General features: G+C 41.6%; 58 non-coding genes and 2 pseudogenes across 58 annotated transcripts; all 60 read right to left on the reverse strand.

Moving 5' to 3' along the window:
• Positions 1 to 33: 33 nt before the first annotated feature.
• On the reverse strand, positions 34 to 152 carry LOC129455685 (5S ribosomal RNA). The gene has a single exon (XR_008648452.2). It is a non-coding gene; the product is annotated as a 5S ribosomal RNA (ribosomal RNA).
• A 141-nt stretch (positions 153 to 293) lies between these two features.
• Positions 294 to 412, reverse strand: LOC129455623 (5S ribosomal RNA). Its single transcript, XR_008648433.1, has one exon. It is a non-coding gene; the product is annotated as a 5S ribosomal RNA (ribosomal RNA).
• A 141-nt stretch (positions 413 to 553) lies between these two features.
• On the reverse strand, positions 554 to 672 carry LOC129455560 (5S ribosomal RNA). The gene has a single exon (XR_008648411.1). It is a non-coding gene; the product is annotated as a 5S ribosomal RNA (ribosomal RNA).
• Positions 673 to 813: 141 nt separating this feature from the next.
• On the reverse strand, positions 814 to 932 carry LOC129455500 (5S ribosomal RNA). The gene has a single exon (XR_008648390.1). It is a non-coding gene; the product is annotated as a 5S ribosomal RNA (ribosomal RNA).
• A 141-nt stretch (positions 933 to 1,073) lies between these two features.
• On the reverse strand, positions 1,074 to 1,192 carry LOC129455447 (5S ribosomal RNA). The gene has a single exon (XR_008648361.1). It is a non-coding gene; the product is annotated as a 5S ribosomal RNA (ribosomal RNA).
• Positions 1,193 to 1,333: 141 nt separating this feature from the next.
• Positions 1,334 to 1,452, reverse strand: LOC129455387 (5S ribosomal RNA). Its single transcript, XR_008648340.2, has one exon. It is a non-coding gene; the product is annotated as a 5S ribosomal RNA (ribosomal RNA).
• Positions 1,453 to 1,593: 141 nt separating this feature from the next.
• On the reverse strand, positions 1,594 to 1,712 carry LOC129455319 (5S ribosomal RNA). The gene has a single exon (XR_008648317.1). It is a non-coding gene; the product is annotated as a 5S ribosomal RNA (ribosomal RNA).
• A 141-nt stretch (positions 1,713 to 1,853) lies between these two features.
• LOC129455263 (5S ribosomal RNA) lies at positions 1,854 to 1,972 on the reverse strand. The gene has a single exon (XR_008648301.1). It is a non-coding gene; the product is annotated as a 5S ribosomal RNA (ribosomal RNA).
• A 129-nt stretch (positions 1,973 to 2,101) lies between these two features.
• LOC129455199 (5S ribosomal RNA) lies at positions 2,102 to 2,220 on the reverse strand. Its single transcript, XR_008648282.1, has one exon. It is a non-coding gene; the product is annotated as a 5S ribosomal RNA (ribosomal RNA).
• A 129-nt stretch (positions 2,221 to 2,349) lies between these two features.
• LOC129455130 (5S ribosomal RNA) lies at positions 2,350 to 2,468 on the reverse strand. The gene has a single exon (XR_008648237.1). It is a non-coding gene; the product is annotated as a 5S ribosomal RNA (ribosomal RNA).
• Positions 2,469 to 8,680: 6,212 nt separating this feature from the next.
• LOC141355514 (5S ribosomal RNA) lies at positions 8,681 to 8,799 on the reverse strand. The gene has a single exon (XR_012361945.1). It is a non-coding gene; the product is annotated as a 5S ribosomal RNA (ribosomal RNA).
• A 141-nt stretch (positions 8,800 to 8,940) lies between these two features.
• On the reverse strand, positions 8,941 to 9,059 carry LOC141355515 (5S ribosomal RNA). The gene has a single exon (XR_012361946.1). It is a non-coding gene; the product is annotated as a 5S ribosomal RNA (ribosomal RNA).
• A 141-nt stretch (positions 9,060 to 9,200) lies between these two features.
• Positions 9,201 to 9,319, reverse strand: LOC141355516 (5S ribosomal RNA). Its single transcript, XR_012361947.1, has one exon. It is a non-coding gene; the product is annotated as a 5S ribosomal RNA (ribosomal RNA).
• Positions 9,320 to 9,460: 141 nt separating this feature from the next.
• LOC129415538 (5S ribosomal RNA) lies at positions 9,461 to 9,579 on the reverse strand. The gene has a single exon (XR_008634886.2). It is a non-coding gene; the product is annotated as a 5S ribosomal RNA (ribosomal RNA).
• Positions 9,580 to 9,720: 141 nt separating this feature from the next.
• On the reverse strand, positions 9,721 to 9,839 carry LOC141355517 (5S ribosomal RNA). The gene has a single exon (XR_012361948.1). It is a non-coding gene; the product is annotated as a 5S ribosomal RNA (ribosomal RNA).
• A 141-nt stretch (positions 9,840 to 9,980) lies between these two features.
• Positions 9,981 to 10,099, reverse strand: LOC141355518 (5S ribosomal RNA). Its single transcript, XR_012361949.1, has one exon. It is a non-coding gene; the product is annotated as a 5S ribosomal RNA (ribosomal RNA).
• A 141-nt stretch (positions 10,100 to 10,240) lies between these two features.
• Positions 10,241 to 10,359, reverse strand: LOC141355519 (5S ribosomal RNA). Its single transcript, XR_012361950.1, has one exon. It is a non-coding gene; the product is annotated as a 5S ribosomal RNA (ribosomal RNA).
• A 141-nt stretch (positions 10,360 to 10,500) lies between these two features.
• LOC141355520 (5S ribosomal RNA) lies at positions 10,501 to 10,619 on the reverse strand. The gene has a single exon (XR_012361951.1). It is a non-coding gene; the product is annotated as a 5S ribosomal RNA (ribosomal RNA).
• Positions 10,620 to 10,760: 141 nt separating this feature from the next.
• LOC141355521 (5S ribosomal RNA) lies at positions 10,761 to 10,879 on the reverse strand. The gene has a single exon (XR_012361952.1). It is a non-coding gene; the product is annotated as a 5S ribosomal RNA (ribosomal RNA).
• Positions 10,880 to 11,008: 129 nt separating this feature from the next.
• Positions 11,009 to 11,127, reverse strand: LOC141355522 (5S ribosomal RNA). Its single transcript, XR_012361953.1, has one exon. It is a non-coding gene; the product is annotated as a 5S ribosomal RNA (ribosomal RNA).
• A 129-nt stretch (positions 11,128 to 11,256) lies between these two features.
• Positions 11,257 to 11,375, reverse strand: LOC141355523 (5S ribosomal RNA). The gene has a single exon (XR_012361954.1). It is a non-coding gene; the product is annotated as a 5S ribosomal RNA (ribosomal RNA).
• A 141-nt stretch (positions 11,376 to 11,516) lies between these two features.
• Positions 11,517 to 11,635, reverse strand: LOC141355525 (5S ribosomal RNA). The gene has a single exon (XR_012361956.1). It is a non-coding gene; the product is annotated as a 5S ribosomal RNA (ribosomal RNA).
• A 141-nt stretch (positions 11,636 to 11,776) lies between these two features.
• LOC141355526 (5S ribosomal RNA) lies at positions 11,777 to 11,895 on the reverse strand. The gene has a single exon (XR_012361957.1). It is a non-coding gene; the product is annotated as a 5S ribosomal RNA (ribosomal RNA).
• Positions 11,896 to 12,036: 141 nt separating this feature from the next.
• On the reverse strand, positions 12,037 to 12,155 carry LOC141355527 (5S ribosomal RNA). The gene has a single exon (XR_012361958.1). It is a non-coding gene; the product is annotated as a 5S ribosomal RNA (ribosomal RNA).
• A 141-nt stretch (positions 12,156 to 12,296) lies between these two features.
• LOC141355528 (5S ribosomal RNA) lies at positions 12,297 to 12,415 on the reverse strand. The gene has a single exon (XR_012361959.1). It is a non-coding gene; the product is annotated as a 5S ribosomal RNA (ribosomal RNA).
• A 141-nt stretch (positions 12,416 to 12,556) lies between these two features.
• On the reverse strand, positions 12,557 to 12,675 carry LOC141355529 (5S ribosomal RNA). The gene has a single exon (XR_012361960.1). It is a non-coding gene; the product is annotated as a 5S ribosomal RNA (ribosomal RNA).
• A 141-nt stretch (positions 12,676 to 12,816) lies between these two features.
• LOC141355530 (5S ribosomal RNA) lies at positions 12,817 to 12,935 on the reverse strand. The gene has a single exon (XR_012361961.1). It is a non-coding gene; the product is annotated as a 5S ribosomal RNA (ribosomal RNA).
• Positions 12,936 to 13,064: 129 nt separating this feature from the next.
• Positions 13,065 to 13,183, reverse strand: LOC141355531 (5S ribosomal RNA). The gene has a single exon (XR_012361962.1). It is a non-coding gene; the product is annotated as a 5S ribosomal RNA (ribosomal RNA).
• Positions 13,184 to 13,324: 141 nt separating this feature from the next.
• On the reverse strand, positions 13,325 to 13,443 carry LOC141355532 (5S ribosomal RNA). The gene has a single exon (XR_012361963.1). It is a non-coding gene; the product is annotated as a 5S ribosomal RNA (ribosomal RNA).
• Positions 13,444 to 13,584: 141 nt separating this feature from the next.
• LOC141355533 (5S ribosomal RNA) lies at positions 13,585 to 13,703 on the reverse strand. The gene has a single exon (XR_012361964.1). It is a non-coding gene; the product is annotated as a 5S ribosomal RNA (ribosomal RNA).
• Positions 13,704 to 13,844: 141 nt separating this feature from the next.
• Positions 13,845 to 13,963, reverse strand: LOC141355534 (5S ribosomal RNA). Its single transcript, XR_012361965.1, has one exon. It is a non-coding gene; the product is annotated as a 5S ribosomal RNA (ribosomal RNA).
• Positions 13,964 to 14,092: 129 nt separating this feature from the next.
• On the reverse strand, positions 14,093 to 14,211 carry LOC141355536 (5S ribosomal RNA). The gene has a single exon (XR_012361967.1). It is a non-coding gene; the product is annotated as a 5S ribosomal RNA (ribosomal RNA).
• A 141-nt stretch (positions 14,212 to 14,352) lies between these two features.
• On the reverse strand, positions 14,353 to 14,471 carry LOC129414632 (5S ribosomal RNA). Its single transcript, XR_008634475.1, has one exon. It is a non-coding gene; the product is annotated as a 5S ribosomal RNA (ribosomal RNA).
• Positions 14,472 to 14,612: 141 nt separating this feature from the next.
• On the reverse strand, positions 14,613 to 14,731 carry LOC129414638 (5S ribosomal RNA). The gene has a single exon (XR_008634478.1). It is a non-coding gene; the product is annotated as a 5S ribosomal RNA (ribosomal RNA).
• Positions 14,732 to 14,872: 141 nt separating this feature from the next.
• LOC141355537 (5S ribosomal RNA) lies at positions 14,873 to 14,991 on the reverse strand. The gene has a single exon (XR_012361968.1). It is a non-coding gene; the product is annotated as a 5S ribosomal RNA (ribosomal RNA).
• A 141-nt stretch (positions 14,992 to 15,132) lies between these two features.
• LOC141355538 (5S ribosomal RNA) lies at positions 15,133 to 15,251 on the reverse strand. Its single transcript, XR_012361969.1, has one exon. It is a non-coding gene; the product is annotated as a 5S ribosomal RNA (ribosomal RNA).
• A 141-nt stretch (positions 15,252 to 15,392) lies between these two features.
• On the reverse strand, positions 15,393 to 15,511 carry LOC141355539 (5S ribosomal RNA). The gene has a single exon (XR_012361970.1). It is a non-coding gene; the product is annotated as a 5S ribosomal RNA (ribosomal RNA).
• Positions 15,512 to 15,652: 141 nt separating this feature from the next.
• On the reverse strand, positions 15,653 to 15,771 carry LOC141355540 (5S ribosomal RNA). Its single transcript, XR_012361971.1, has one exon. It is a non-coding gene; the product is annotated as a 5S ribosomal RNA (ribosomal RNA).
• A 6,053-nt stretch (positions 15,772 to 21,824) lies between these two features.
• Positions 21,825 to 21,943, reverse strand: LOC129420061 (5S ribosomal RNA). Its single transcript, XR_008636766.1, has one exon. It is a non-coding gene; the product is annotated as a 5S ribosomal RNA (ribosomal RNA).
• A 141-nt stretch (positions 21,944 to 22,084) lies between these two features.
• Positions 22,085 to 22,203, reverse strand: LOC141358210 (5S ribosomal RNA). Its single transcript, XR_012364699.1, has one exon. It is a non-coding gene; the product is annotated as a 5S ribosomal RNA (ribosomal RNA).
• Positions 22,204 to 22,332: 129 nt separating this feature from the next.
• Positions 22,333 to 22,451, reverse strand: LOC129420038 (5S ribosomal RNA). The gene has a single exon (XR_008636764.1). It is a non-coding gene; the product is annotated as a 5S ribosomal RNA (ribosomal RNA).
• A 129-nt stretch (positions 22,452 to 22,580) lies between these two features.
• Positions 22,581 to 22,699, reverse strand: LOC129420027 (5S ribosomal RNA). The gene has a single exon (XR_008636763.1). It is a non-coding gene; the product is annotated as a 5S ribosomal RNA (ribosomal RNA).
• A 129-nt stretch (positions 22,700 to 22,828) lies between these two features.
• On the reverse strand, positions 22,829 to 22,947 carry LOC141354082 (5S ribosomal RNA). The gene has a single exon (XR_012360822.1). It is a non-coding gene; the product is annotated as a 5S ribosomal RNA (ribosomal RNA).
• A 141-nt stretch (positions 22,948 to 23,088) lies between these two features.
• LOC141357265 (5S ribosomal RNA) lies at positions 23,089 to 23,207 on the reverse strand. The gene has a single exon (XR_012363747.1). It is a non-coding gene; the product is annotated as a 5S ribosomal RNA (ribosomal RNA).
• A 153-nt stretch (positions 23,208 to 23,360) lies between these two features.
• Positions 23,361 to 23,479, reverse strand: LOC141355542 (5S ribosomal RNA). Its single transcript, XR_012361973.1, has one exon. It is a non-coding gene; the product is annotated as a 5S ribosomal RNA (ribosomal RNA).
• Positions 23,480 to 23,620: 141 nt separating this feature from the next.
• On the reverse strand, positions 23,621 to 23,739 carry LOC141355543 (5S ribosomal RNA). Its single transcript, XR_012361974.1, has one exon. It is a non-coding gene; the product is annotated as a 5S ribosomal RNA (ribosomal RNA).
• Positions 23,740 to 23,860: 121 nt separating this feature from the next.
• Positions 23,861 to 23,979, reverse strand: LOC141357605 (5S ribosomal RNA). The gene has a single exon (XR_012364092.1). It is a non-coding gene; the product is annotated as a 5S ribosomal RNA (ribosomal RNA).
• A 141-nt stretch (positions 23,980 to 24,120) lies between these two features.
• Positions 24,121 to 24,239, reverse strand: LOC141358211 (5S ribosomal RNA). The gene has a single exon (XR_012364700.1). It is a non-coding gene; the product is annotated as a 5S ribosomal RNA (ribosomal RNA).
• Positions 24,240 to 24,380: 141 nt separating this feature from the next.
• On the reverse strand, positions 24,381 to 24,499 carry LOC141353771 (5S ribosomal RNA; annotated as a pseudogene).
• Positions 24,500 to 24,639: 140 nt separating this feature from the next.
• LOC141355544 (5S ribosomal RNA) lies at positions 24,640 to 24,758 on the reverse strand. The gene has a single exon (XR_012361975.1). It is a non-coding gene; the product is annotated as a 5S ribosomal RNA (ribosomal RNA).
• Positions 24,759 to 24,899: 141 nt separating this feature from the next.
• On the reverse strand, positions 24,900 to 25,018 carry LOC141358117 (5S ribosomal RNA). The gene has a single exon (XR_012364606.1). It is a non-coding gene; the product is annotated as a 5S ribosomal RNA (ribosomal RNA).
• A 141-nt stretch (positions 25,019 to 25,159) lies between these two features.
• LOC141355545 (5S ribosomal RNA) lies at positions 25,160 to 25,278 on the reverse strand. The gene has a single exon (XR_012361976.1). It is a non-coding gene; the product is annotated as a 5S ribosomal RNA (ribosomal RNA).
• A 140-nt stretch (positions 25,279 to 25,418) lies between these two features.
• LOC141355546 (5S ribosomal RNA) lies at positions 25,419 to 25,537 on the reverse strand. The gene has a single exon (XR_012361977.1). It is a non-coding gene; the product is annotated as a 5S ribosomal RNA (ribosomal RNA).
• A 129-nt stretch (positions 25,538 to 25,666) lies between these two features.
• Positions 25,667 to 25,785, reverse strand: LOC141357606 (5S ribosomal RNA). Its single transcript, XR_012364093.1, has one exon. It is a non-coding gene; the product is annotated as a 5S ribosomal RNA (ribosomal RNA).
• A 141-nt stretch (positions 25,786 to 25,926) lies between these two features.
• Positions 25,927 to 26,045, reverse strand: LOC141353836 (5S ribosomal RNA; annotated as a pseudogene).
• Positions 26,046 to 26,186: 141 nt separating this feature from the next.
• Positions 26,187 to 26,305, reverse strand: LOC141355548 (5S ribosomal RNA). The gene has a single exon (XR_012361979.1). It is a non-coding gene; the product is annotated as a 5S ribosomal RNA (ribosomal RNA).
• A 121-nt stretch (positions 26,306 to 26,426) lies between these two features.
• On the reverse strand, positions 26,427 to 26,545 carry LOC141353564 (5S ribosomal RNA). The gene has a single exon (XR_012360660.1). It is a non-coding gene; the product is annotated as a 5S ribosomal RNA (ribosomal RNA).
• Positions 26,546 to 26,686: 141 nt separating this feature from the next.
• LOC141357487 (5S ribosomal RNA) lies at positions 26,687 to 26,805 on the reverse strand. The gene has a single exon (XR_012363974.1). It is a non-coding gene; the product is annotated as a 5S ribosomal RNA (ribosomal RNA).
• Positions 26,806 to 26,946: 141 nt separating this feature from the next.
• Positions 26,947 to 27,065, reverse strand: LOC141355549 (5S ribosomal RNA). Its single transcript, XR_012361980.1, has one exon. It is a non-coding gene; the product is annotated as a 5S ribosomal RNA (ribosomal RNA).
• A 141-nt stretch (positions 27,066 to 27,206) lies between these two features.
• Positions 27,207 to 27,325, reverse strand: LOC141358043 (5S ribosomal RNA). The gene has a single exon (XR_012364532.1). It is a non-coding gene; the product is annotated as a 5S ribosomal RNA (ribosomal RNA).
• Between the last annotated feature and the right edge of the window lie 93 nt (positions 27,326 to 27,418).

The following is a 27,418-nucleotide window of genomic DNA, read 5'->3' on the forward strand; positions in this document are numbered from 1 at the left end:
ATAATTAAATAATTATTTAAATAAAGAATTAAATGCTTACAGCACCTGGTATTCCCAGGCGGTCTCCCACCCAAGTACTAACCAGGCCCGACCCTGCTTGGCTTCCGAGATCAGACGAGAGCGGGCGTGCTCAGGGTGGTGTGGCCGTAAGCGAGCGCTGACTCGATTCGAGAGCCACTTCAAGACTAATGTGGCAACGCCATGCCATCGGCGAACGCTTACAGAAAGGATGCATTTCTGGAAAAAAATTATATGAATAAATAATTAAATAATTAATTAAATAAAGAATTAAATGCTTACAGCACCTGGTATTCCCAGGCGGTCTCCCATCCAAGTACTAACCAGGCCCGACCCTGCTTGGCTTCCGAGATCAGACGAGAGCGGGCGTGCTCAGGGTGGTGTGGCCGTAAGCGAGCGCTGACTCGATTCGAGAGCCACTTCAAGACTAATGTGGCAACGCCATGCCATCGGCGAACGCTTACAGAAAGGATGCATTTCTGGAAAAAAATTATATGAATAAATAATTAAATAATTAATTAAATAAAGAATTAAATGCTTACAGCACCTGGTATTCCCAGGCGGTCTCCCATCCAAGTACTAACCAGGCCCGACCCTGCTTGGCTTCCGAGATCAGACGAGAGCGGGCGTGCTCAGGGTGGTGTGGCCGTAAGCGAGCGCTGACTCGATTCGAGAGCCACTTCAAGACTAATGTGGCAACGCCATGCCATCGGCGAACGCTTACAGAAAGGATGCATTTCTGGAAAAAAATTATATGAATAAATAATTAAATAATTAATTAAATAAAGAATTAAATGCTTACAGCACCTGGTATTCCCAGGCGGTCTCCCATCCAAGTACTAACCAGGCCCGACCCTGCTTGGCTTCCGAGATCAGACGAGAGCGGGCGTGCTCAGGGTGGTGTGGCCGTAAGCGAGCGCTGACTCGATTCGAGAGCCACTTCAAGACTAATGTGGCAACGCCATGCCATCGGCGAACGCTTACAGAAAGAATGCATTTCTGGAAAAAAATTATATGAATAAATAATTAAATAATTAATTAAATAAAGAATTAAATGCTTACAGCACCTGGTATTCCCAGGCGGTCTCCCATCCAAGTACTAACCAGGCCCGACCCTGCTTGGCTTCCGAGATCAGACGAGAGCGGGCGTGCTCAGGGTGGTGTGGCCGTAAGCGAGCGCTGACTCGATTCGAGAGCCACTTCAAGACTAATGTGGCAACGCCATGCCATCGGCGAACGCTTACAGAAAGGATGCATTTCTGGAAAAAAATTATATGAATAAATAATTAAATAATTAATTAAATAAAGAATTAAATGCTTACAGCACCTGGTATTCCCAGGCGGTCTCCCACCCAAGTACTAACCAGGCCCGACCCTGCTTGGCTTCCGAGATCAGACGAGAGCGGGCGTGCTCAGGGTGGTGTGGCCGTAAGCGAGCGCTGACTCGATTCGAGAGCCACTTCAAGACTAATGTGGCAACGCCATGCCATCGGCGAACGCTTACAGAAAGGATGCATTTCTGGAAAAAAATTATATGAATAAATAATTAAATAATTAATTAAATAAAGAATTAAATGCTTACAGCACCTGGTATTCCCAGGCGGTCTCCCATCCAAGTACTAACCAGGCCCGACCCTGCTTGGCTTCCGAGATCAGACGAGAGCGGGCGTGCTCAGGGTGGTGTGGCCGTAAGCGAGCGCTGACTCGATTCGAGAGCCACTTCAAGACTAATGTGGCAACGCCATGCCATCGGCGAACGCTTACAGAAAGGATGCATTTCTGGAAAAAAATTATATGAATAAATAATTAAATAATTAATTAAATAAAGAATTAAATGCTTACAGCACCTGGTATTCCCAGGCGGTCTCCCATCCAAGTACTAACCAGGCCCGACCCTGCTTGGCTTCCGAGATCAGACGAGAGCGGGCGTGCTCAGGGTGGTGTGGCCGTAAGCGAGCGCTGACTCGATTCGAGAGCCACTTCAAGACTAATGTGGCAACGCCATGCCATCGGCGAACGCTTACAGAAAGGATGCATTTCTGGAAAAAAATTATATGAATAAATAATTAAATAATTAATTAAATGCTTACAGCACCTGGTATTCCCAGGCGGTCTCCCATCCAAGTACTAACCAGGCCCGACCCTGCTTGGCTTCCGAGATCAGACGAGAGCGGGCGTGCTCAGGGTGGTGTGGCCGTAAGCGAGCGCTGACTCGATTCGAGAGCCACTTCAAGACTAATGTGGCAACGCCATGCCATCGGCGAACGCTTACAGAAAGGATGCATTTCTGGAAAAAAATTATATGAATAAATAATTAAATAATTAATTAAATGCTTACAGCACCTGGTATTCCCAGGCGGTCTCCCATCCAAGTACTAACCAGGCCCGACCCTGCTTGGCTTCCGAGATCAGACGAGAGCGGGCGTGCTCAGGGTGGTGTGGCCGTAAGCGAGCGCTGACTCGATTCGAGAGCCACTTCAAGACTAATGTGGCAACGCCATGCCATCGGCGAACGCTTACAGAAAGGATGCATTTCTGGAAAAAAATTATATGAATAAATAATTAAATAATTAATTAAATAAAGAATTAAATGCTTACAGCACCTGGTATTCCCAGGCGGTCTCCCATCCAAGTACTAACCAGGCCCGACCCTGCTTGGCTTCCGAGATCAGACGAGAGCGGGCGTGCTTTTTTTTGTTTTTTTTTTTTTTTTTTTTTTTTTTTTCCATGCCATCGGCGAACGCTTACAGAAAGGATGCATTTCTGGAAAAAAATTATATGAATAAATAATTAAATAATTAATTAAATAAAGAATTAAATGCTTACAGCACCTGGTATTCCCAGGCGGTCTCCCATCCAAGTACTAACCAGGCCCGACCCTGCTTGGCTTCCGAGATCAGACGAGAGCGGGCGTGCTTTTTTTTTTTTTTTTTTTTTTTTTTTATTGAATAATTTTCCTAACAATTACAAAGCATTTCATACAAAACCATTTGTTTTACACAAAAAAGCAAAAAACAAAAAAAAAAAAACAACAACATCAAATATACTCTACCATGAAGTTAAATAGTTACATAAAAGAACAATGAGAAAGAAAACCTTTAAAATTATGTAAAAATGTGTCCCGTAACATCTGGCAATCTCCACTTTAAACCCTCTAAAATACTGCAAACCTTGGGCGTAAAAACATTGTAAAAAGCTTCTAACATATTCTCATGTTTAAAATAGGCATACAATCTTTCCATGTACATTTCAGTTTTTCTTTTAAAAACAGTCCATACATCAATTACAATTTTTTCTTTTTTTGCTGCAATTCGTCGTTCCCATATTGCACTTTTCATTAACATTACACATAAATTAATAAATTTCATGTTTTGACTTTTCCTTTTCCAACCAAACATCACCAATCTCTTCCATTCCATTTCATTCTCATTCCATTGTTCGTCCAATTCTTTGATTATGTCCTTACATTTGTTTAAAAAAGAGTCCAATTCTTTGCAGTACAAAAACAAATGTACAATTCCTTCTTCTTTTTCGTGACATACTTTACACATCGCACTTTGTTCCATTCCTATTTTGTTTAAAATCACATCAGTAAATACCACTTTATGTCTTATTGTGTACTCCAAGGACTCCAGTCTTGTTTCTACACATCTTCCCCTCATGTTTCTCCATATATCTTCCTGTTTTAAATTCACAAATTTCTGTAGCCAGAAGCAATTTACAATAGGTTCTTTAAAAACACTGTCTCTGAAAAAGCAATAAAACATCTTAATACTGCATTCTTTGAGAGTGTATACTTTTTCACCCAAATTCACTTGAATGTCTTTCTGTTCTTTTTCCTTTTCCATATTTTCTATTCTTTTAATCCACTCTTTGGGTATAGCTTGTTTAATTACTTCATACTTATTTATAATTTCTTGTTTGCTGTATTCCTCTTTTGCCTCATCCATTGCATCATACACACATTGTACAGGTAAGAAACCTTCTTTCACTTCATACATTACATCTTTTACTTTAGTTATTCCCACTTCCATCCATTTCTTAAAATAAATGACTTTGTCTTGTTTTAAAATCTTGTTGTTCAAGAACAGAGGTTGATTTAAAATGTTTTCTCTTCCTCGTGGGTCATATTCAATATTTGTTAAAAACTTCCCCCAAGCACTAAGCAATTCTCTATAAAACCCAGGTATTCTCTCTGTCATCCAACTTTTCGTTTTCATCCATAAAATTCCATCCTCCATGTTAAAATTTTCACATCTGTTTAAAAAAAATTTCATTGTTTTCTTCCATTCTGCCTTGTTTTCTTCTTGTAAATACTTTTTAACTGCTTTTACTCTTAGACTGTTTTTCCTTTGTTCTACATCCATTAATCCTAGACCGCCTTTTTCTATATCCCCTAAAATCGTGTTGTAAGCTATTCTTGGCGGTTTGCCGTTCCAAATAAAATCAAGAAAACATTTCTTCAACCTCTTTTCTATCCATATTGGCATTTCAGATAAGTATAAAACATACCACAATTTAGAAACCATTAAAACATTCAAAGTTAAAACCTTCCCCTTCAAGCTTAAAGTTCTTAATTTCCAAAAGTTTATTTTTCTTTCTATTCCTGATATCAGTTGTTCCCACATTTCATCTCTTGTTTTTTTCTCATTTTTCCCCAATAAAAGTCCTAAAATTTTCATTTCTTCTACCTCTTTAAAATTAAAATAATCATTTAAAAGCACAGCTTTGCCAAACCTCATGTACACTGTTTTATCCTCATTAACTTTACCTCCTGATGCTTTACAAAATTTCTTGACAACATTCATGGCCTCTTGTACACTTTCTTTCCTATTTACAATTATTGTTGTGTCATCTGCATACTGAAAAACTTTCCCTTCAGACATTATTCCCTCGATCTCAATTCCTGTTATTTTTGTATTTTCCTTTATAGCTAATCCCAGTGGTTCTGATACAAGTGAATATAACAGTGCCGAGAGTGGACAACCTTGCCGTATTGATCTCGTAATTTTAAAACATTCAGTTAAAAACCCATTGCATTTAATTTTTGTCAAAGCCCCCTTGTATAAGATTCTAATCCATTTGATAAAATTTTCCCCAAAACCAAAACTCTTTAAAACATCAAATAAAAAACCATGTTCCACCCTATCAAAAGCTTTTTCAAAATCTAAACTGATTATGTACCCATCCTTATTTTCTTGTTTTATGTACCATATCATGTCCCTTATACTCATTGTTATGTCAGCTATGTCTCTTCCTTTGACTGCATATGCTTGATTTGTTTTTATTATAGTTGGCATCACTTCCTTCAGTCTATTTGCTAAAACCTTTGCTATAATTTTAAAATCTGTGTTCAACATTGAAATTGGTCTATAGTTCTTTAAGTCTACCCTCTCCCCTTTCCTTTTATATATAATTTTCATCAAACCTATTCTCATCCTTTCATTTACTTCCTCTTTTTCAAAAATTTCCTTAAAAACCTCCTTTAAAATCTTTGTTAAAACCTCTTTAAAACATTTGTAAAATTCACTCCCCAAACCATCTATTCCCGGACTCTTCTTTCTGTTTAGTTGATCTATTGCTTGTTCAATCTCTTCATCTCTGAAATCATGGTCACATACATCTTTATCTTCTTTACTTAATTTTGATTTTATTAGATTTAATAATTGTTTTTTTTCTTTCTCCTCTTCACCTTGTGTACTGAAAAGGTCCTCATAAAAGGCCTTTATTTCTTTTAGAATATTTTCATTTCCTTGTACGATTTCCCCATTTTTCCCTCTTATCTCCTTTACAATCTCTGCTTTTCCTTTCTTTTTCTCTAGGTCAAAATAAAACTTTGTACATTTCTCTCCTTCCACCATATATTTTGCTTTACTTCTTAATCTTGCTCCTTCATATTCTTTTTCCTCTATTTCCTTTAATCTTTCCTCAATTTCTCTTATCTTTTGTATGTCTTTGTTTTCTTTAGCTAGTTCTTTTTCTAAGTCTGTTTTCATTTCTTTTTTCTTATATCTCTTACATTTTTGTATTAGGCTACAGTATTTAATTGAGAATTTTTTTATTAAAAACTTTACGTTTTCCCACCATATTCTCTTACTCTCTTCATACATTTTACTTTCCTTTTCTCTTTCTATAATTTGTTTGATTTCTGAAACATAATCTTTATTTTTAAGAATCTCTGTATTTAAAACCCATACCCCCGGCCCTCTTTGTATTTTGTCCCAATCAATTTTAAAAAATAACAACTTATGATCACTTAAACTTGTTTCTTCATACTTAATCTTTTCAATAAAATTTTCCACATTCCTATTACATAAAATAAAATCAATTCTTGTTTTGCACACAAACTGTCCCACTATTTGTCGTCTTGAAAACTCTTTTTTTGTTTCGTTCCTTTCTCTCCATACATCAATCATTTTATTTTCTTCCATTAAAACCTTTAATTCTTTTCTCCCCGCATCACTTTTAAAAACCATTCCCTCTGCCATATCTTGTTTACTAAAAACTGTATTAAAATCCCCCATCATTACAATTTCTTTATATTTCTTTAAAAAACCTCTTAAAACAAAAAAAAAATCTTTTTTTTCCTTCTCTTCTGTTGGTGCATGTACATTTACTATAACCATTTCCTTTTCATCATATTTTGTCTCTACAATCATACATTTTCCTATATTGTCTTTATATACAATTTTGCTTCTTTTAAAAACCTCCTCTTTCATTAAAAAAGCAACTCCTCTTCCAAATCTTCCATCACCATTGTTATATAAAATTCCTCCAGCCCATCTCCTTTGAAAATCCTTCATCACATTCTCTTTCCAGTTCGTTTCTTGTAGTGCAATGATATCTTCGTGTTTACATCTTTCAATTACTTTTTCAAATTTTCTCACGTCCAGCAGTCCTCTTGCATTAAAAGTCACACAACTTAAAACCATTAAAAGAAAAATTAAATACCTAAAAACCATTGTCTCACTTCATCTCCTCCAGTCCCTTTAAAACTTCATACCTATTTACACATTTCATTTGTCCTTTTTTCATCACTTTTTTCTTAGCAAACTGTACATTTGGTGTTACCTTTAATGTTCTTCTTCTTGTTTGTGCTCTTCCGTCTCTGCTTTTCTCCAATACTTGTGCTCTTCCGTCTCTGCTTTTCTCCAATACTGCTGCTTCTTCCATATCTTTATTGTCAATCCCGCTGCTCTCTACTATCTCATTTTGTCCTTCTTTGTCCATCGTATCTAAAAGACTTGTAAAACTTGCAGAAATTTCAATTGGTGTCCATGTACCATCATCTCCTTGTGAATTGTCCTTCTCGTTTTCCACTTCTTTATCCTCTGTTGTCTGTTCCTCTATTGTTATTCCCTTTTCCATTTCATTTGCTCCATCAGTGTGTTGTTGTTCTTCATTTTCATTTTCTTCTCCATCGTTCCCTTCATGCATTTGACTGTCCACCTGTTTTTGTGATCCTCCTTCCCCTCCATCCATCCAACACTCACATTTATTTAAATAGTCTTGGCAGTCCGGGCACTTAACAGTGTTACAGTCCCTTGCGAAATGTCCCCTCTCCTCACATTTGTAGCACTTAAAATCAGGGCAATCTTTCATTAGATGGTCTGGGCTCATGCACAGCCGACAGGTTTTCACCTGATGGCTGTGCATCACCCTAAAATATTGCGGCCCTTCCGCTGTTTCCAGCTTCGTGCTGTATGGGAGTGAAACCACTTCCCTGGGAAACCTCACTCTCGCAAACCTTGTCCCGTCCTCGATTCCAGTGCCCGGATACAGCCTTCTTTTAATTTTTGATATTGGCAAAACGCCCCAACCTTGCAATTTTTCTAAAATTTCGTTATCCTCCAGGTAAACAGGCAAATGCATGAAGGAAACGACATATTCTCTGTTTTGTAATCTCCTCACCTCACAGTTTGTTCCTTTTATCATTAGTCCATCCATTAACTCATCACACATTTCCTCCTTCTCCAGGGTCAGTTCATATTCCTTATTTTGTCTTGGTCTTACTGCCAGAACGTTTCCTTCTCCAATTTTCTCTGCTATCACTTTAATTATATCCTCCGCCTTTACTCCATTAGCATTGTCCACATTTACAATCACTGTTGCTTCCTTCATGTATTTCCTTTGCTCAAAATTCCTAACACCTGTATCCTTTTGGTTTCCAGCTCGTGGTCGATGTTCAGGTCCAGTGTCATTGCCGTTCCGTTTCTCCGCCGCCATTTCCAGGTCATTAGCCGTAGGTCCGTCCATTTCAAATGAAAAACAAACACGAAAAACAAAAACAAACAAACAAAACCACGAAAAATCACGATTTAACCACCCTCCAGCCAGCCAAAAGCTGCTGTTAGGTGGTTTAAACAAAAAAAATCACTAACAAACAAAACTCAATCGATATACAAATAAAAAACTACAAACACTAACAAACATAAACAATGAGAGAGCCTTCCTCTCTCTACTGCAGCCAACTCACTTCCTGATTGCTCAATAGCGCCCTCAGGGTGGTGTGGCCGTAAGCGAGCGCTGACTCGATTCGAGAGCCACTTCAAGACTAATGTGGCAACGCCATGCCATCGGCGAACGCTTACAGAAAGGATGCATTTCTGGAAAAAAATTATATGAATAAATAATTAAATAATTAATTAAATAAAGAATTAAATGCTTACAGCACCTGGTATTCCCAGGCGGTCTCCCATCCAAGTACTAACCAGGCCCGACCCTGCTTGGCTTCCGAGATCAGACGAGAGCGGGCGTGCTCAGGGTGGTGTGGCCGTAAGCGAGCGCTGACTCGATTCGAGAGCCACTTCAAGACTAATGTGGCAACGCCATGCCATCGGCGAACGCTTACAGAAAGGATGCATTTCTGGAAAAAAATTATATGAATAAATAATTAAATAATTAATTAAATAAAGAATTAAATGCTTACAGCACCTGGTATTCCCAGGCGGTCTCCCATCCAAGTACTAACCAGGCCCGACCCTGCTTGGCTTCCGAGATCAGACGAGAGCGGGCGTGCTCAGGGTGGTGTGGCCGTAAGCGAGCGCTGACTCGATTCGAGAGCCACTTCAAGACTAATGTGGCAACGCCATGCCATCGGCGAACGCTTACAGAAAGGATGCATTTCTGGAAAAAAATTATATGAATAAATAATTAAATAATTAATTAAATAAAGAATTAAATGCTTACAGCACCTGGTATTCCCAGGCGGTCTCCCATCCAAGTACTAACCAGGCCCGACCCTGCTTGGCTTCCGAGATCAGACGAGAGCGGGCGTGCTCAGGGTGGTGTGGCCGTAAGCGAGCGCTGACTCGATTCGAGAGCCACTTCAAGACTAATGTGGCAACGCCATGCCATCGGCGAACGCTTACAGAAAGGATGCATTTCTGGAAAAAAATTATATGAATAAATAATTAAATAATTAATTAAATAAAGAATTAAATGCTTACAGCACCTGGTATTCCCAGGCGGTCTCCCATCCAAGTACTAACCAGGCCCGACCCTGCTTGGCTTCCGAGATCAGACGAGAGCGGGCGTGCTCAGGGTGGTGTGGCCGTAAGCGAGCGCTGACTCGATTCGAGAGCCACTTCAAGACTAATGTGGCAACGCCATGCCATCGGCGAACGCTTACAGAAAGGATGCATTTCTGGAAAAAAATTATATGAATAAATAATTAAATAATTAATTAAATAAAGAATTAAATGCTTACAGCACCTGGTATTCCCAGGCGGTCTCCCATCCAAGTACTAACCAGGCCCGACCCTGCTTGGCTTCCGAGATCAGACGAGAGCGGGCGTGCTCAGGGTGGTGTGGCCGTAAGCGAGCGCTGACTCGATTCGAGAGCCACTTCAAGACTAATGTGGCAACGCCATGCCATCGGCGAACGCTTACAGAAAGGATGCATTTCTGGAAAAAAATTATATGAATAAATAATTAAATAATTGATTAAATAAAGAATTAAATGCTTACAGCACCTGGTATTCCCAGGCGGTCTCCCATCCAAGTACTAACCAGGCCCGACCCTGCTTGGCTTCCGAGATCAGACGAGAGCGGGCGTGCTCAGGGTGGTGTGGCCGTAAGCGAGCGCTGACTCGATTCGAGAGCCACTTCAAGACTAATGTGGCAACGCCATGCCATCGGCGAACGCTTACAGAAAGGATGCATTTCTGGAAAAAAATTATATGAATAAATAATTAAATAATTAATTAAATAAAGAATTAAATGCTTACAGCACCTGGTATTCCCAGGCGGTCTCCCATCCAAGTACTAACCAGGCCCGACCCTGCTTGGCTTCCGAGATCAGACGAGAGCGGGCGTGCTCAGGGTGGTGTGGCCGTAAGCGAGCGCTGACTCGATTCGAGAGCCACTTCAAGACTAATGTGGCAACGCCATGCCATCGGCGAACGCTTACAGAAAGGATGCATTTCTGGAAAAAAATTATATGAATAAATAATTAAATAATTAATTAAATAAAGAATTAAATGCTTACAGCACCTGGTATTCCCAGGCGGTCTCCCATCCAAGTACTAACCAGGCCCGACCCTGCTTGGCTTCCGAGATCAGACGAGAGCGGGCGTGCTCAGGGTGGTGTGGCCGTAAGCGAGCGCTGACTCGATTCGAGAGCCACTTCAAGACTAATGTGGCAACGCCATGCCATCGGCGAACGCTTACAGAAAGGATGCATTTCTGGAAAAAAATTATATGAATAAATAATTAAATAATTAATTAAATAAAGAATTAAATGCTTACAGCACCTGGTATTCCCAGGCGGTCTCCCATCCAAGTACTAACCAGGCCCGACCCTGCTTGGCTTCCGAGATCAGACGAGAGCGGGCGTGCTCAGGGTGGTGTGGCCGTAAGCGAGCGCTGACTCGATTCGAGAGCCACTTCAAGACTAATGTGGCAACGCCATGCCATCGGCGAACGCTTACAGAAAGGATGCATTTCTGGAAAAAAATTATATGAATAAATAATTAAATAATTAATTAAATGCTTACAGCACCTGGTATTCCCAGGCGGTCTCCCATCCAAGTACTAACCAGGCCCGACCCTGCTTGGCTTCCGAGATCAGACGAGAGCGGGCGTGCTCAGGGTGGTGTGGCCGTAAGCGAGCGCTGACTCGATTCGAGAGCCACTTCAAGACTAATGTGGCAACGCCATGCCATCGGCGAACGCTTACAGAAAGGATGCATTTCTGGAAAAAAATTATATGAATAAATAATTAAATAATTAATTAAATGCTTACAGCACCTGGTATTCCCAGGCGGTCTCCCATCCAAGTACTAACCAGGCCCGACCCTGCTTGGCTTCCGAGATCAGACGAGAGCGGGCGTGCTCAGGGTGGTGTGGCCGTAAGCGAGCGCTGACTCGATTCGAGAGCCACTTCAAGACTAATGTGGCAACGCCATGCCATCGGCGAACGCTTACAGAAAGGATGCATTTCTGGAAAAAAATTATATGAATAAATAATTAAATAATTAATTAAATAAAGAATTAAATGCTTACAGCACCTGGTATTCCCAGGCGGTCTCCCATCCAAGTACTAACCAGGCCCGACCCTGCTTGGCTTCCGAGATCAGACGAGAGCGGGCGTGCTCAGGGTGGTGTGGCCGTAAGCGAGCGCTGACTCGATTCGAGAGCCACTTCAAGACTAATGTGGCAACGCCATGCCATCGGCGAACGCTTACAGAAAGGATGCATTTCTGGAAAAAAATTATATGAATAAATAATTAAATAATTAATTAAATAAAGAATTAAATGCTTACAGCACCTGGTATTCCCAGGCGGTCTCCCATCCAAGTACTAACCAGGCCCGACCCTGCTTGGCTTCCGAGATCAGACGAGAGCGGGCGTGCTCAGGGTGGTGTGGCCGTAAGCGAGCGCTGACTCGATTCGAGAGCCACTTCAAGACTAATGTGGCAACGCCATGCCATCGGCGAACGCTTACAGAAAGGATGCATTTCTGGAAAAAAATTATATGAATAAATAATTAAATAATTAATTAAATAAAGAATTAAATGCTTACAGCACCTGGTATTCCCAGGCGGTCTCCCATCCAAGTACTAACCAGGCCCGACCCTGCTTGGCTTCCGAGATCAGACGAGAGCGGGCGTGCTCAGGGTGGTGTGGCCGTAAGCGAGCGCTGACTCGATTCGAGAGCCACTTCAAGACTAATGTGGCAACGCCATGCCATCGGCGAACGCTTACAGAAAGGATGCATTTCTGGAAAAAAATTATATGAATAAATAATTAAATAATTAATTAAATAAAGAATTAAATGCTTACAGCACCTGGTATTCCCAGGCGGTCTCCCATCCAAGTACTAACCAGGCCCGACCCTGCTTGGCTTCCGAGATCAGACGAGAGCGGGCGTGCTCAGGGTGGTGTGGCCGTAAGCGAGCGCTGACTCGATTCGAGAGCCACTTCAAGACTAATGTGGCAACGCCATGCCATCGGCGAACGCTTACAGAAAGGATGCATTTCTGGAAAAAAATTATATGAATAAATAATTAAATAATTAATTAAATAAAGAATTAAATGCTTACAGCACCTGGTATTCCCAGGCGGTCTCCCATCCAAGTACTAACCAGGCCCGACCCTGCTTGGCTTCCGAGATCAGACGAGAGCGGGCGTGCTCAGGGTGGTGTGGCCGTAAGCGAGCGCTGACTCGATTCGAGAGCCACTTCAAGACTAATGTGGCAACGCCATGCCATCGGCGAACGCTTACAGAAAGGATGCATTTCTGGAAAAAAATTATATGAATAAATAATTAAATAATTAATTAAATAAAGAATTAAATGCTTACAGCACCTGGTATTCCCAGGCGGTCTCCCATCCAAGTACTAACCAGGCCCGACCCTGCTTGGCTTCCGAGATCAGACGAGAGCGGGCGTGCTCAGGGTGGTGTGGCCGTAAGCGAGCGCTGACTCGATTCGAGAGCCACTTCAAGACTAATGTGGCAACGCCATGCCATCGGCGAACGCTTACAGAAAGGATGCATTTCTGGAAAAAAATTATATGAATAAATAATTAAATAATTAATTAAATGCTTACAGCACCTGGTATTCCCAGGCGGTCTCCCATCCAAGTACTAACCAGGCCCGACCCTGCTTGGCTTCCGAGATCAGACGAGAGCGGGCGTGCTCAGGGTGGTGTGGCCGTAAGCGAGCGCTGACTCGATTCGAGAGCCACTTCAAGACTAATGTGGCAACGCCATGCCATCGGCGAACGCTTACAGAAAGGATGCATTTCTGGAAAAAAATTATATGAATAAATAATTAAATAATTAATTAAATAAAGAATTAAATGCTTACAGCACCTGGTATTCCCAGGCGGTCTCCCATCCAAGTACTAACCAGGCCCGACCCTGCTTGGCTTCCGAGATCAGACGAGAGCGGGCGTGCTCAGGGTGGTGTGGCCGTAAGCGAGCGCTGACTCGATTCGAGAGCCACTTCAAGACTAATGTGGCAACGCCATGCCATCGGCGAACGCTTACAGAAAGGATGCATTTCTGGAAAAAAATTATATGAATAAATAATTAAATAATTAATTAAATAAAGAATTAAATGCTTACAGCACCTGGTATTCCCAGGCGGTCTCCCATCCAAGTACTAACCAGGCCCGACCCTGCTTGGCTTCCGAGATCAGACGAGAGCGGGCGTGCTCAGGGTGGTGTGGCCGTAAGCGAGCGCTGACTCGATTCGAGAGCCACTTCAAGACTAATGTGGCAACGCCATGCCATCGGCGAACGCTTACAGAAAGGATGCATTTCTGGAAAAAAATTATATGAATAAATAATTAAATAATTAATTAAATAAAGAATTAAATGCTTACAGCACCTGGTATTCCCAGGCGGTCTCCCATCCAAGTACTAACCAGGCCCGACCCTGCTTGGCTTCCGAGATCAGACGAGAGCGGGCGTGCTCAGGGTGGTGTGGCCGTAAGCGAGCGCTGACTCGATTCGAGAGCCACTTCAAGACTAATGTGGCAACGCCATGCCATCGGCGAACGCTTACAGAAAGGATGCATTTCTGGAAAAAAATTATATGAATAAATAATTAAATAATTTATTAAATGCTTACAGCACCTGGTATTCCCAGGCGGTCTCCCATCCAAGTACTAACCAGGCCCGACCCTGCTTGGCTTCCGAGATCAGACGAGAGCGGGCGTGCTCAGGGTGGTGTGGCCGTAAGCGAGCGCTGACTCGATTCGAGAGCCACTTCAAGACTAATGTGGCAACGCCATGCCATCGGCGAACGCTTACAGAAAGGATGCATTTCTGGAAAAAAATTATATGAATAAATAATTAAATAATTAATTAAATAAAGAATTAAATGCTTACAGCACCTGGTATTCCCAGGCGGTCTCCCATCCAAGTACTAACCAGGCCCGACCCTGCTTGGCTTCCGAGATCAGACGAGAGCGGGCGTGCTCAGGGTGGTGTGGCCGTAAGCGAGCGCTGACTCGATTCGAGAGCCACTTCAAGACTAATGTGGCAACGCCATGCCATCGGCGAACGCTTACAGAAAGGATGCATTTCTGGAAAAAAATTATATGAATAAATAATTAAATAATTAATTAAATAAAGAATTAAATGCTTACAGCACCTGGTATTCCCAGGCGGTCTCCCATCCAAGTACTAACCAGGCCCGACCCTGCTTGGCTTCCGAGATCAGACGAGAGCGGGCGTGCTCAGGGTGGTGTGGCCGTAAGCGAGCGCTGACTCGATTCGAGAGCCACTTCAAGACTAATGTGGCAACGCCATGCCATCGGCGAACGCTTACAGAAAGGATGCATTTCTGGAAAAAAATTATATGAATAAATAATTAAATAATTAATTAAATAAAGAATTAAATGCTTACAGCACCTGGTATTCCCAGGCGGTCTCCCATCCAAGTACTAACCAGGCCCGACCCTGCTTGGCTTCCGAGATCAGACGAGAGCGGGCGTGCTCAGGGTGGTGTGGCCGTAAGCGAGCGCTGACTCGATTCGAGAGCCACTTCAAGACTAATGTGGCAACGCCATGCCATCGGCGAACGCTTACAGAAAGGATGCATTTCTGGAAAAAAATTATATGAATAAATAATTAAATAATTAATTAAATAAAGAATTAAATGCTTACAGCACCTGGTATTCCCAGGCGGTCTCCCATCCAAGTACTAACCAGGCCCGACCCTGCTTGGCTTCCGAGATCAGACGAGAGCGGGCGTGCTCAGGGTGGTGTGGCCGTAAGCGAGCGCTGACTCGATTCGAGAGCCACTTCAAGACTAATGTGGCAACGCCATGCCATCGGCGAACGCTTACAGAAAGGATGCATTTCTGGAAAAAAATTATATGAATAAATAATTAAATAATTAATTAAATAAAGAATTAAATGCTTACAGCACCTGGTATTCCCAGGCGGTCTCCCATCCAAGTACTAACCAGGCCCGACCCTGCTTGGCTTCCGAGATCAGACGAGAGCGGGCGTGCTCAGGGTGGTGTGGCCGTAAGCGAGCGCTGACTCGATTCGAGAGCCACTTCAAGACTAATGTGGCAACGCCATGCCATCGGCGAACGCTTACAGAAAGGATGCATTTCTGGAAAAAAATTATATGAATAAATAATTAAATAATTAATTAAATAAAGAATTAAATGCTTACAGCACCTGGTATTCCCAGGCGGTCTCCCATCCAAGTACTAACCAGGCCCGACCCTGCTTGGCTTCCGAGATCAGACGAGAGCGGGCGTGCTCAGGGTGGTGTGGCCGTAAGCGAGCGCTGACTCGATTCGAGAGCCACTTCAAGACTAATGTGGCAACGCCATGCCATCGGCGAACGCTTACAGAAAGGATGCATTTCTGGAAAAAAATTATATGAATAAATAATTAAATAATTAATTAAATAAAGAATTAAATGCTTACAGCACCTGGTATTCCCAGGCGGTCTCCCATCCAAGTACTAACCAGGCCCGACCCTGCTTGGCTTCCGAGATCAGACGAGAGCGGGCGTGCTTTTTTTTTTTTTTTTTTTATTTATTATAACAATCATATTCACACAATTACATAATTTCTATATATTCTTAGACATTACATTTAACACAGTGAGAGTGCTTTAACAACAAATAGACTTCTTTAAAAGACTTTTGGCAGGCACAATCTTAAATCCCACCAAAAATAAAATAAAAACATCATTATAAAATATTTCAAAACATTTGAAAGTTCAACATCTTTTTTTCACACTAAAAATGTCTCTTTCACATATTCAAAATATTATACAGATCAACCATAATCGTCAGGCATTTTCCAATTAAAATCTTCAAATATTGTACCCACATCCTTAGTAAAAACATTATAAAACTCCTCCAACCTGTTTTGCTCCTTAAAATAACAGTGCAAATGCTTTAAGTACATCTCAACTTTTCTTTTAAACACTATTTCAACATCTTTAACAGTATTTTCTTTTTTTGCAACAATTCTTCTTTCCCATATAGCACTTTTAATCAGCATGACAAACAGGTTAATCGCTTTTCTGTTTTCACATGATTTGTTTTCTCCCAGCATTATCACCTTGTTCCAATCCATTTCTTTATTATCTTGTTCACCTCTCAACCTTTCAAGCAAACCTATACATTTTTCATTAAAGTTTTCCAATTGCTTACAACATAAAAACACATGTAAAAAACCCTCATCTTCTTCTTTACATACTTTACAAGTTGCATTTTGCTCTCTCCCGATTTTGTTCAATAAAACATCAGTAAAAATCGCCTTGTGCCTAATTAAATATTCTAAGGTCCCCAATTTTGACTCAATAAAATTCCCCTTCATATTACTCCATATATGTTCTTCTTTCAAGTCTTTGTATTTCTGTAACCAGTATTTATTCACCACAGGTTTCTTAAAAATACAATCTCTAAAAAAACAATACAACATTTTCACAGTGCATTCCTTAAAAGCTCTTATTTTGTCTCCCAACATTAAATACACATCTTTCTCTTGTTTCCCTTGTTCTTTATTATCAATTTTCCTGATCCAATCATCAGGTATTGCACTTTTTATTATCTTAAACTTATTTACAATTTCTTGTCTACTATATTCTTCTTTTGCTTCCTCCATAGTATCCACAATGTACTGCACAGGTAAAAATCCCTCCTTAAACTCATATAAAACATCTCTCACTTTTGTAATTCCCACATCCCACCACTTTTTAAAAAACACTTCTTTCCCTTGGTTTACAATGTTCTTGTTTAAAAACAATGGTTGGTTTAAAATACACTCTCTTCCACTAGGCATGTACTGTACACAAGTTAAAACTTTCCCCCATGCACTCATAATTTCCTTGTAAAAATCCGGCACCTTTTCCGTCATCCAAGCTTTAGTTTTCATCCATAAAATGTCTTCTCCCAGATTAAAATTACCACATTTGTTTAAAAAATATTGCATTGTTTTTTTCCATACCATTACATTCCCATCATCCAGATACTTTTTAACCATTTTAACCCTTAAACTATTTTTTCTTTGTGCTACATCTATTAGGCCCATCCCACCTTTCTCTACAGCTCCAATCAATGTGTCATATGCTATTCTTGGGGGTTTCCCTTCCCATATAAAGTCTAAAAAACATCTCTTTAATCTTTTTTCAATCCACAGAGGCATAGATGACACATATAAGACATACCATAACTTAGACATCATTAAAACATTCGAAATTAAAACCTTCCCTTTAAGACATAATGTCCTCAATTTCCAAAAATGTAACCTTCTTTCAATATCTCCTAAAATAGTTGCCCACATTGTTTCATTAGCTCTCCTTTCATCATCCCCCATTAAAACTCCTAAAATCTTGATTTCATTCACTTCTTTAAAAGCAAAATCACTCGTTAAAGCTTGCACATTCCCACATCTCATATACACAGTTTTATCCTCGTTAATTTTTCCTCCTGATGCTTTACAAAATTGTTGTACAATTTTCATTGCACATTTAACTCCCTCCCTGTCTTTCAAAATAAGCGTAGTGTCATCCGCATACTGAAATATTGCTTCTCCTTCCACATTCCCTTCTATGTGAATACCTTTTATTCCCTTTTCTTTCCTCATAGCCAACCCCAAGGGTTCCGCGACTAAAGAATATAATAGTGCTGACATGGGACACCCTTGTCTTATGGATCTTGTTAGTGTAAAACATTCCGTTAAAAACCCATTACATTTAATTCTAGTTACCGGTCCATTATATAAAATTTTCACCCACTTTATAAAATTTTCTCCAAATCCAAAACGGTTTAAAATCCCAAATAAAAATTCATGTTCCACCCTGTCGAAAGCCTTTTCAAAATCTAAACTTATAACATATCCCTCCATTTTTCTCTCCTTCATGTATCCAATTGTATCTTTAATGCTTAGGGTCGTATCAGCTATGTCTTTCCCTTTGACCCCATATGCTTGATTTGTCTTTATTATTCTCGGCATCACTTCTTTCAGTCTGTTTGCTAAAATTTTTGATAAAATTTTCAAATCGGTATTTAACATCGTAAGCGGCCTATAATTCTTTAGTTCAGTTTTCTCTCCTTTTTTCTTATATATTGTTTTCATCAAACCCATTCCCATTCTTAGATTCATCTGCCCCTTATTAAAGATCTCATCATACACTTCCTTTAAAATACTGGTTAACATATCCCTAAAAACCATATAAAACTCACTCCCCAACCCATCAATTCCAGGACTTTTGTTTTTGTTTAATTCATTTATCGCTCTTTCAATTTCCTCTTCACTTATCTCTTTGTCACAATCCTTCATATCTTCCTTGTCTATTTTAGTTGTTATCTTCTCTAACATTTCTTCTTTTTCATCCTGCACTCCCTCAGTTGTAAACAATTTTTCATAATACCTTTTCATTTCTATTAAAATTCCTTCATTACTCTTTACTTCTTCTCCATTCTCCTTTTTCACTACTTTTATAATTTCAGACTTCCCTTTTCTTCTTTCTAGGTCAAAGAAAAATTTTGTACATTTTTCACCTTCAACAAGAAACTGAGCTTTACTCCTTAATCTTGCACCTTCATATTTCTTTTCTTCCATTTCTTTAAGTTTATTTTCCAATTCTTTTATCTTTAACATGTCCTTATTACCCTGATTTATCTCTTTTTCTAAATTTTCTCTTATTTCCTGTCCATTGTATTTCTTACATTTCTCAATTAATCTGCACAATTTTATTGTATGAATTTTAACTAAATATTTCACATTTTCCCACCACAATCTTTTATCTTCCATATACATTGCATTTCCTTTTTCTTTTTCAATTAGCGTCTTTATATCTAAAACATACCCTTTGCTTTTTAAAACCTCAGCATTTAAAACCCACACGCCTGGACCTCTCTTTAACGTACTCCAGTCAATCTGCATATATAACGGCTTGTGATCACATAAGCTTGTTTCATCGTATCTCACGTTATCAATAAAAACTTCTAAATTCCTGTTACACAAAATAAAATCGATTCTTGTTTGACACATGAAATTCCCCACCCTTTGTCTTCTTGAGTATTGCCTTCTTTCATTCCTTTCTCTCCAAACATCCACCAAGTTATTGTTTTCCATTATTGATTTTAACTCTCTCCTTCCCATATCATTTCTAAAAACCATTCCATCTGCCATATCTAATTTACTTAACACAGTATTAAAATCCCCCATTAACAAGACATTCTGTTGGTTTTTTAAAAGTGACCTTAAATCATTAAAATAATCTCTCTTTTCTTTTTCCTCCGTAGGTGCATGTACATTTATCACAACCAGTTTTTTGCCTTCATATTCCATTTCTACTGCTAAACATTTCCCAATATCATCTTTATAGATAACCTTGCATACAGTTTTCACATTTTCTCTTATTAAAAAAGCCACTCCTCTGCCAAACCTCGTATCATCATTATTGTATAAAATCTCACCGTTCCATCTTTTCCTTATTTCACATATGTGCTTTTCTTTCCAATTTGTTTCTTGCAATACAATCACGTCTTCATTCTTGAACATTTCTTTCACTTTTTCAAATTTGTTAAAGTCCGAAAGTCCTCTGGCATTAAAAGTAACCAAACTTAAAACCATAAAAAATAAATAAATAAAAACACTCATTGAGTCAATTTCTTTAGCTCATACCATCCAAGTCTTTTAGCAGTACATATTTATCTTTTATTAAGTCTTTGTTAGTTGTTTTTTTCCTTATTCCTTCCAAACATGGCTTTACCTTAATTTTTCGTCTTCTTCTCTCCACTTTCGGTTTTCCTTCAGACATTGCGTTGACATCCTTGTTAAAATCCTCATCTTGATCTAATTCATCTTGTTCCATCTCATCTTCCAGGGTGACAGAAGTGTCAAGTGGTGTACATGTTCCTTCCTCCTGTTTAAGTTGTTCAGTTTGTTCCGTCTGTTCTTTAGAATCCTCGTTTTGTACTTTACCTTGTCTTTTAGCTAATTCGTTCATTTCTTCCTCTGCCATTTCATCTGTAGTGCTCTGTGTTTTATCCTCTATGTCCTGTTGTACTTTCTCTTGTTGTTCCGTTTGTTCGGCATTGTCAACTTCAATTACAGGTCCGCCGTCTTCCGCCTCTCTCGTGTCGTTCTGTTGTTTTTCTACCACGTTGTCTTGTTCATGCACCTTCCCGCCCACATGAGTCTCATCGTTGCCAAACCAGCATTCACACAAGTTTAAAAAATTGTCACAGTCCGGGCACTTAACCGCCTTGCACTCTCTTGCAAAATGTCCTCTCTCCTCGCATTTGTAGCACTTAAACATAGGGCAGTCTTTCATGATGTGATCTGGGCACATGCACAGCCGACAGAGTTTTACCTGATGGCTGTGCATCACCCTGAAGAACTGCAGGCCTTCAGCCGTTTCAAACTTTGTGCTATACGGAAGAGATGCAACATCTTTAGGGAAGCGAGATTTAATGAACCGTGTGCCATCTTCAATGGTCGTGCCTGGATACAAACGTCTTTTTAATTTAGACAAAGGGGTAACTCCCCACCCTTCAAGTTTATTTATAATATCGTGATCGTCTATGTAGGCGGGCAGGTGCATAAACGAGACGACATAGTCTCTGTTTTGGAGTCTCTTCACTTCGCATTCCACTTCTTTTATCCTTATTCCATATTCCAGCAATTCAACATCATTCACATTTTCTAGAGTCAGCTCATATTCGTTGTTATGTTTAGGTCTTACCGCCAGGATTTTCCCTTTTCCAATTTTCTCCAAAACTGCCGTAATAATGTCCTCCGCTCTTGCATTCACATTTGTAGTATCCACTGTTATCGTAGCTTCTATTAAGTATTCCTTTCGTGAATTGTACCTTCTTTGTTCTTTGTCTCTTTCATTGCCATCTCGTTGTTGTTCATCCGTTCCATTTTCATTTGCCATTCGTGTCTCTCCTGCCATTTCCGAGGTTGATTCCATGTGTCTGTCCATTTTCACCAAACAAAACAAAAAGCGTATGTGCCAAACTTAAACTCCCCCCGAACAGCGTATGCTGCCAGGAGGGATTTAAACAAACAAAATGAAAGAAAACTATTCAAAATAAACACTGATTTAAACAAACAAAATCAAAAGAAATCTGAAAGTTTGGTGAGCCTTCCTCACCTACTGCAGCCAAACACTTCCTGGAACGTACCAACTAGCGCTAGTGCTCAGGGTGGTGTGGCCGTAAGCGAGCGCTGACTCGATTCGAGAGCCACTTCAAGACTAATGTGGCAACGCCATGCCATCGGCGAACGCTTACAGAAAGGATGCATTTCTGGAAAAAAATTATATGAATAAATAATTAAATAATTAATTAAATAAAGAATTAAATGCTTACAGCACCTGGTATTCCCAGGCGGTCTCCCATCCAAGTACTAACCAGGCCCGACCCTGCTTGGCTTCCGAGATCAGACGAGAGCGGGCGTGCTCAGGGTGGTGTGGCCGTAAGCGAGCGCTGACTCGATTCGAGAGCCACTTCAAGACTAATGTGGCAACGCCATGCCATCGGCGAACGCTTACAGAAAGGATGCATTTCTGGAAAAAAATTATATGAATAAATAATTAAATAATTAATTAAATAAAGAATTAAATGCTTACAGCACCTGGTATTCCCAGGCGGTCTCCCATCCAAGTACTAACCAGGCCCGACTCTGCTTGGCTTCCGAGATCAGACGAGAGCGGGCGTGCTCAGGGTGGTGTGGCCGTAAGCGACCGCTGACTCGATTCGAGAGCCACTTCAAGACTAATGTGGCAACGCCATGCCATCGGCGAACGCTTACAGAAAGGATGCATTTCTGGAAAAAAATTATATGAATAAATAATTAAATAATTAATTAAATGCTTACAGCACCTGGTATTCCCAGGCGGTCTCCCATCCAAGTACTAACCAGGCCCGACCCTGCTTGGCTTCCGAGATCAGACGAGAGCGGGCGTGCTCAGGGTGGTGTGGCCGTAAGCGAGCGCTGACTCGATTCGAGAGCCACTTCAAGACTAATGTGGCAACACCATGCCATCGGCGAACGCTTACAGAAAGGATGCATTTCTGGAAAAAAATTATATGAATAAATAATTAAATAATTAATTAAATGCTTACAGCACCTGGTATTCCCAGGCGGTCTCCCATCCAAGTACTAACCAGGCCCGACCCTGCTTGGCTTCCGAGATCAGACGAGAGCGGGCGTGCTCAGGGTGGTGTGGCCGTAAGCGAGCGCTGACTCGATTCGAGAGCCACTTCAAGACTAATGTGGCAACGCCATGCCATCGGCGAACGCTTACAGAAAGGATGCATTTCTGGAAAAAAATTATATGAATAAATAATTAAATAATTAATTAAATGCTTACAGCACCTGGTATTCCCAGGCGGTCTCCCATCCAAGTACTAACCAGGCCCAACCCTGCTTGGCTTCCGAGATCAGACGAGAGCGGGCGTGCTCAGGGTGGTGTGGCCGTAAGCGAGCACTGACTCGATTCGAGAGCCACTTCAAGACTAATGTGGCAACGCCATGCCATCGGCGAACGCTTACAGAAAGGATGCATTTCTGGGAAAAAATTATATGAATAAATAATTAAATAATTAATTAAATAAAGAATTAAATGCTTACAGCACCTGGTATTCCCAGGCGGTCTCCCATCCAAGTACTAACCAGGCCCGACCCTGCTTGGCTTCCGAGATCAGACGAGAGCGGGCGTGCTCAGGGTGGTGTGGCCGTAAACGAGCGCTGACTCGATTCGAGAGCCACTTCAAGACTAATGTGGCAACGCCATGCCATCGGCGAACGCTTACAGAAAGGATGCTTTTCTGGAAAAAAATTATATGAATAAATAATTAAATAATTAATTAAATAAAGAATTAAATAAAGAATTAAATGCTTACAGCACCTGGTATTCCCAGGCGGTCTCCCATCCAAGTACTAACCAGGCCCGACCCTGCTTGGCTTCCGAGATCAGACGAGAGCGGGCGTGCTCAGGGTGGTGTGGCCGTAAGCGAGTGCTGACTCGATTCGAGAGCCACTTCAAGACTAATGTGGCAACGCCATGCCATCGGCGAACGCTTACAGAAAGGATGCATTTCTGGAAAAAAATTATATGAATAAATAATTAAATAATTAATTAAATAAAGAATTAAATGCTTACAGCACCTGGTATTCCCAGGCGGTCTCCCATCCAAGTACTAACCAGGCCCGACCCTGCTTGGCTTCCGAGATCAGACGAGAGCGGGCGTGCTCAGGGTGGTGTGGCCGTAAGCGAGCGCTGACTCGATTCGAGAGCCACTTCAAGACTAATGTGGCAACGCCATGCCATCGGCGAACGCTTACAGAAAGGATGCATTTCTGGAAAAAAATTATATGAATAAATAATTTATTAAATGCTTACAGCACCTGGTATTCCCAGGCGGTCTCCCATCCAAGTACTAAACAGGCCCGACCCTGCTTGGCTTCCGAGATCAGACGAGAGCGGGCGTGCTCAGGGTGGTGTGGCCGTAAGCGAGCGCTGACTCGATTCGAGAGCCACTTCAAGACTAATGTGGCAACGCCATGCCATCGGCGAACGCTTACAGAAAGGATGCATTTCTGGAAAAAAATTATATGAATAAATAATTAAATAATTAATTAAATAAAGAATTAAATGCTTACAGCACCTGGTATTCCCAGGCGGTCTCCCATCCAAGTACTAACCAGGCCCGACTCTGCTTGGCTTCCGAGATCAGACGAGAGCGGGCGTGCTCAGGGTGGTGTGGCCGTAAGCGAGCGCTGACTCGATTCGAGAGCCACTTCAAGACTAATGTGGCAACGCCATGCCATCGGCGAACTCTTACAGAAAGGATGCATTTCTGGAAAAAAATTATATGAATAAATAATTAAATAATTAATTAAATAAAGAATTAAATGCTTACAGCACCTGGTATTCCCAGGCGGCCTCCCATCCAAGTATTAACCAGGCCCGACCCTGCTTGGCTTCCGAGATCAGACGAGAGCGGGCGTGCTCAGGGTGGTGTGGCCGTAAGCGAGCGCTGACTCGATTCGAGAGCCACTTCAAGACTAATGTGGCAACGCCATGCCATCGGCGAACGCTTACAGAAAGGATGCATTTCTGGAAAAAATTATATGAATAAATAATTAAATAATTAATTAAATAAAGAATTAAATGCTTACAGCACCTGGTATTCCCAGGCGGTCTCCCATCCAAGTACTAACCAGGCCCGACCCTGCTTGGCTTCCGAGATCAGACGAGAGCGGGCGTGCTCAGGGTGGTGTGGCCGTAAGCGAGCGCTGACTCGATTCGAGAGCCACTTCAAGACTAATGTGGCAACGCCATGCCATCGGCGAACGCTTACAGAAAGGATGCATTTCTGGAAAAAAATTATATGAATAAATAATTAAATAATTAATTAAATAAAGAATTAAATGCTTACAGCACCTGGTATTCCCAGGCGGTCTCCCATCCAAGTACTAACCAGGCCCGACCCTGCTTGGCTTCCGAGATCAGACGAGAGCGGGCGTGCTCAGGGTGGTGTGGTCGTAAGCGAGCGCTGACTCGATTCGAGAGCCACTTCAAGACTAATGTGGCAACGCCATGCCATCGGCGAACGCTTACAGAAAGGATGCATTTCTGGAAAAAAATTATATGAATAAATAATTAAATAATTAATTAAATAAAGAATTAAATGCTTACAGCACCTGGTATTCCCAGGCGGTCTCCCATCCAAGTACTAACCAGGCCCGACCCTGCTTGGCTTCCGAGATCAGACGAGAGCGGGCGTGCTCAGGGTGGTGTGGCCGTAAGCGAGCGCTAATTCGATTCGAGAGCCTCTTCAAGACTAATGTGGCAACGCCATGCCATCGGCGAACGCTTACAGAAAGGATGCATTTCTGGAAAAAATTATATGAATAAATAATTAAATAATTAATTAAATAAAGAATTAAATGCTTACAGCACCTGGTATTCCCAGGCGGTCTCCCATCCAAGTACTAACCAGGCCCGACCCTGCTTGGCTTCCGAGATCAGACGAGAGCGGGCGTGCTCAGGGTGGTGTGGCCGTAAGCGAGCGCTGACTCGATTCGAGAGCCACTTCAAGACTAATGTGGCAACGCCATGCCATCGGTGAACGCTTACAGAAAGGATGCATTTCTGGAAAAAAATTATATGAATAAATAATTAAATAATTTATTAAATGCTTACAGCACCTGGTATTCCCAGGCGGTCTCCCATCCAAGTACTAAACAGGCCCGACCCTGCTTGGCTTCCGAGATCAGACGAGAGCGGGCGTGCTCAGGGTGGTGTGGCCGTAAGCGAGCGCTGACTCGATTCGAGAGCCACTTCAAGACTAATGTGGCAACGCCATGCCATCGGCGAACGCTTACAGAAAGGATGCATTTCTGGAAAAAAATTATATGAATAAATAATTAAATAATTAATTAAATAAAGAATTAAATGCTTACAGCACCTGGTATTCCCAGGCGGTCTCCCATCCAAGTACTAACCAGGCCCGACCCTGCTTGGCTTCCGAGATCAGACGAGAGGGGGCGTGCTCAGGGTGGTGTGGCCGTAAGCGAGCGCTGACTCGATTCGAGAGCCACTTCAAGACTAATGTGGCAACGCCATGCCATCGGCGAACGCTTACAGAAAGGATGCATTTCTGGAAAAAAATTATATGAATAAATAATTAAATAATTAATTAAATAAAGAATTAAATGCTTACAGCACCTGGTATTCCCAGGCGGTCTCCCATCCAAGTACTAACCAGGCCCGACCCTGCTTGGCTTCCGAGATCAGACGAGAGCGGGCGTGCTCAGGGTGGTGTGGCCGTAAGCGAGCGCTGACTCGATTCGAGAGCCACTTCAAGACAAATGTGGCAACGCCATGCCATCGGCGAACGCTTACAGAAAGGATGCATTTCTGGAAAAAAATTATATGAATAAATAATTAATTAAATGCTTACAGCACCTGGTATTCCCAGGCGGTCTCCCATCCAAGTACTAAACAGACCCGACCCTGCTTGGCTTCCGAGATCAGACGAGAGCGGGCGTGCTCAGGGTGGTGTGGCCGTAAGCGAGCGCTGACTCGATTCGAGAGCCACTTCAAGACTAATGTGGCAACGCCATGCCATCGGCGAACGCTTACAGAAAGGATGCATTTCTGGAAAAAAATTATATGAATAAATAATTAAATAATTAATTAAATAAAGAAATAAATGCTTACAGCACCTGGTATTCCCAGGCGGACTCCCATCCAAGTACTAACCAGGCCCGACCCTGCTTGGCTTCCGAGATCAGACGAGAGCGGGCGTGCTCAGGGTGGTGTGGCCGTAAGCGAGCGCTGACTCGATTCGAGAGCCACTTCAAGACTAATGTGGCAACGCCATGCCATCGGCGAACGCTTACAGAAAGGATGCATTTCTGGAAAAAAATTATATGAATAAATAATTAAATAATTAATTAAATAAAGAATGAAATGCTTACAGCACCTGGTATTCCCAGGCGGTCTCCCATCCAAGTACTAACCAGGCCCGACCCTGCTTGGCTTCCGAGATCAGACGAGAGCGGGCGTGCTCAGGGTGGTGTGGCCGTAAGCGAGCGCTGACTCGATTCGAGAGCCACTTCAAGACTAATGTGGCAACGCCATGCCATCGGCGAACGCTTACAGAAAGGATGCATTTCTGGAAAAAAATTATATGAATAAATAATTAAATAATTAATTAAATAAAGAATTAAATGCTTACAGCACCTGGTATTCCCAGGCGGTCTCCCATCCAAGTACTAACCAGACCCGACCCTGCTTGGCTTCCGAGATCAGACGAGAGCGGGCGTGCTCAGGGTGGTGTGGCCGTAAGCGAGCGCTGACTCGATTCGAGAGCCACTTCAAGACTAATGTGGCAACGCCATGCCATCGGCGAACGCTTACAGAAAGGATGCATTTCTGGAAAA

Source organism: Misgurnus anguillicaudatus, chromosome 21 (assembly GCF_027580225.2).
Source record: "Misgurnus anguillicaudatus chromosome 21, ASM2758022v2, whole genome shotgun sequence".
Lineage (NCBI taxonomy): Eukaryota > Metazoa > Chordata > Actinopteri > Cypriniformes > Cobitidae > Misgurnus > Misgurnus anguillicaudatus.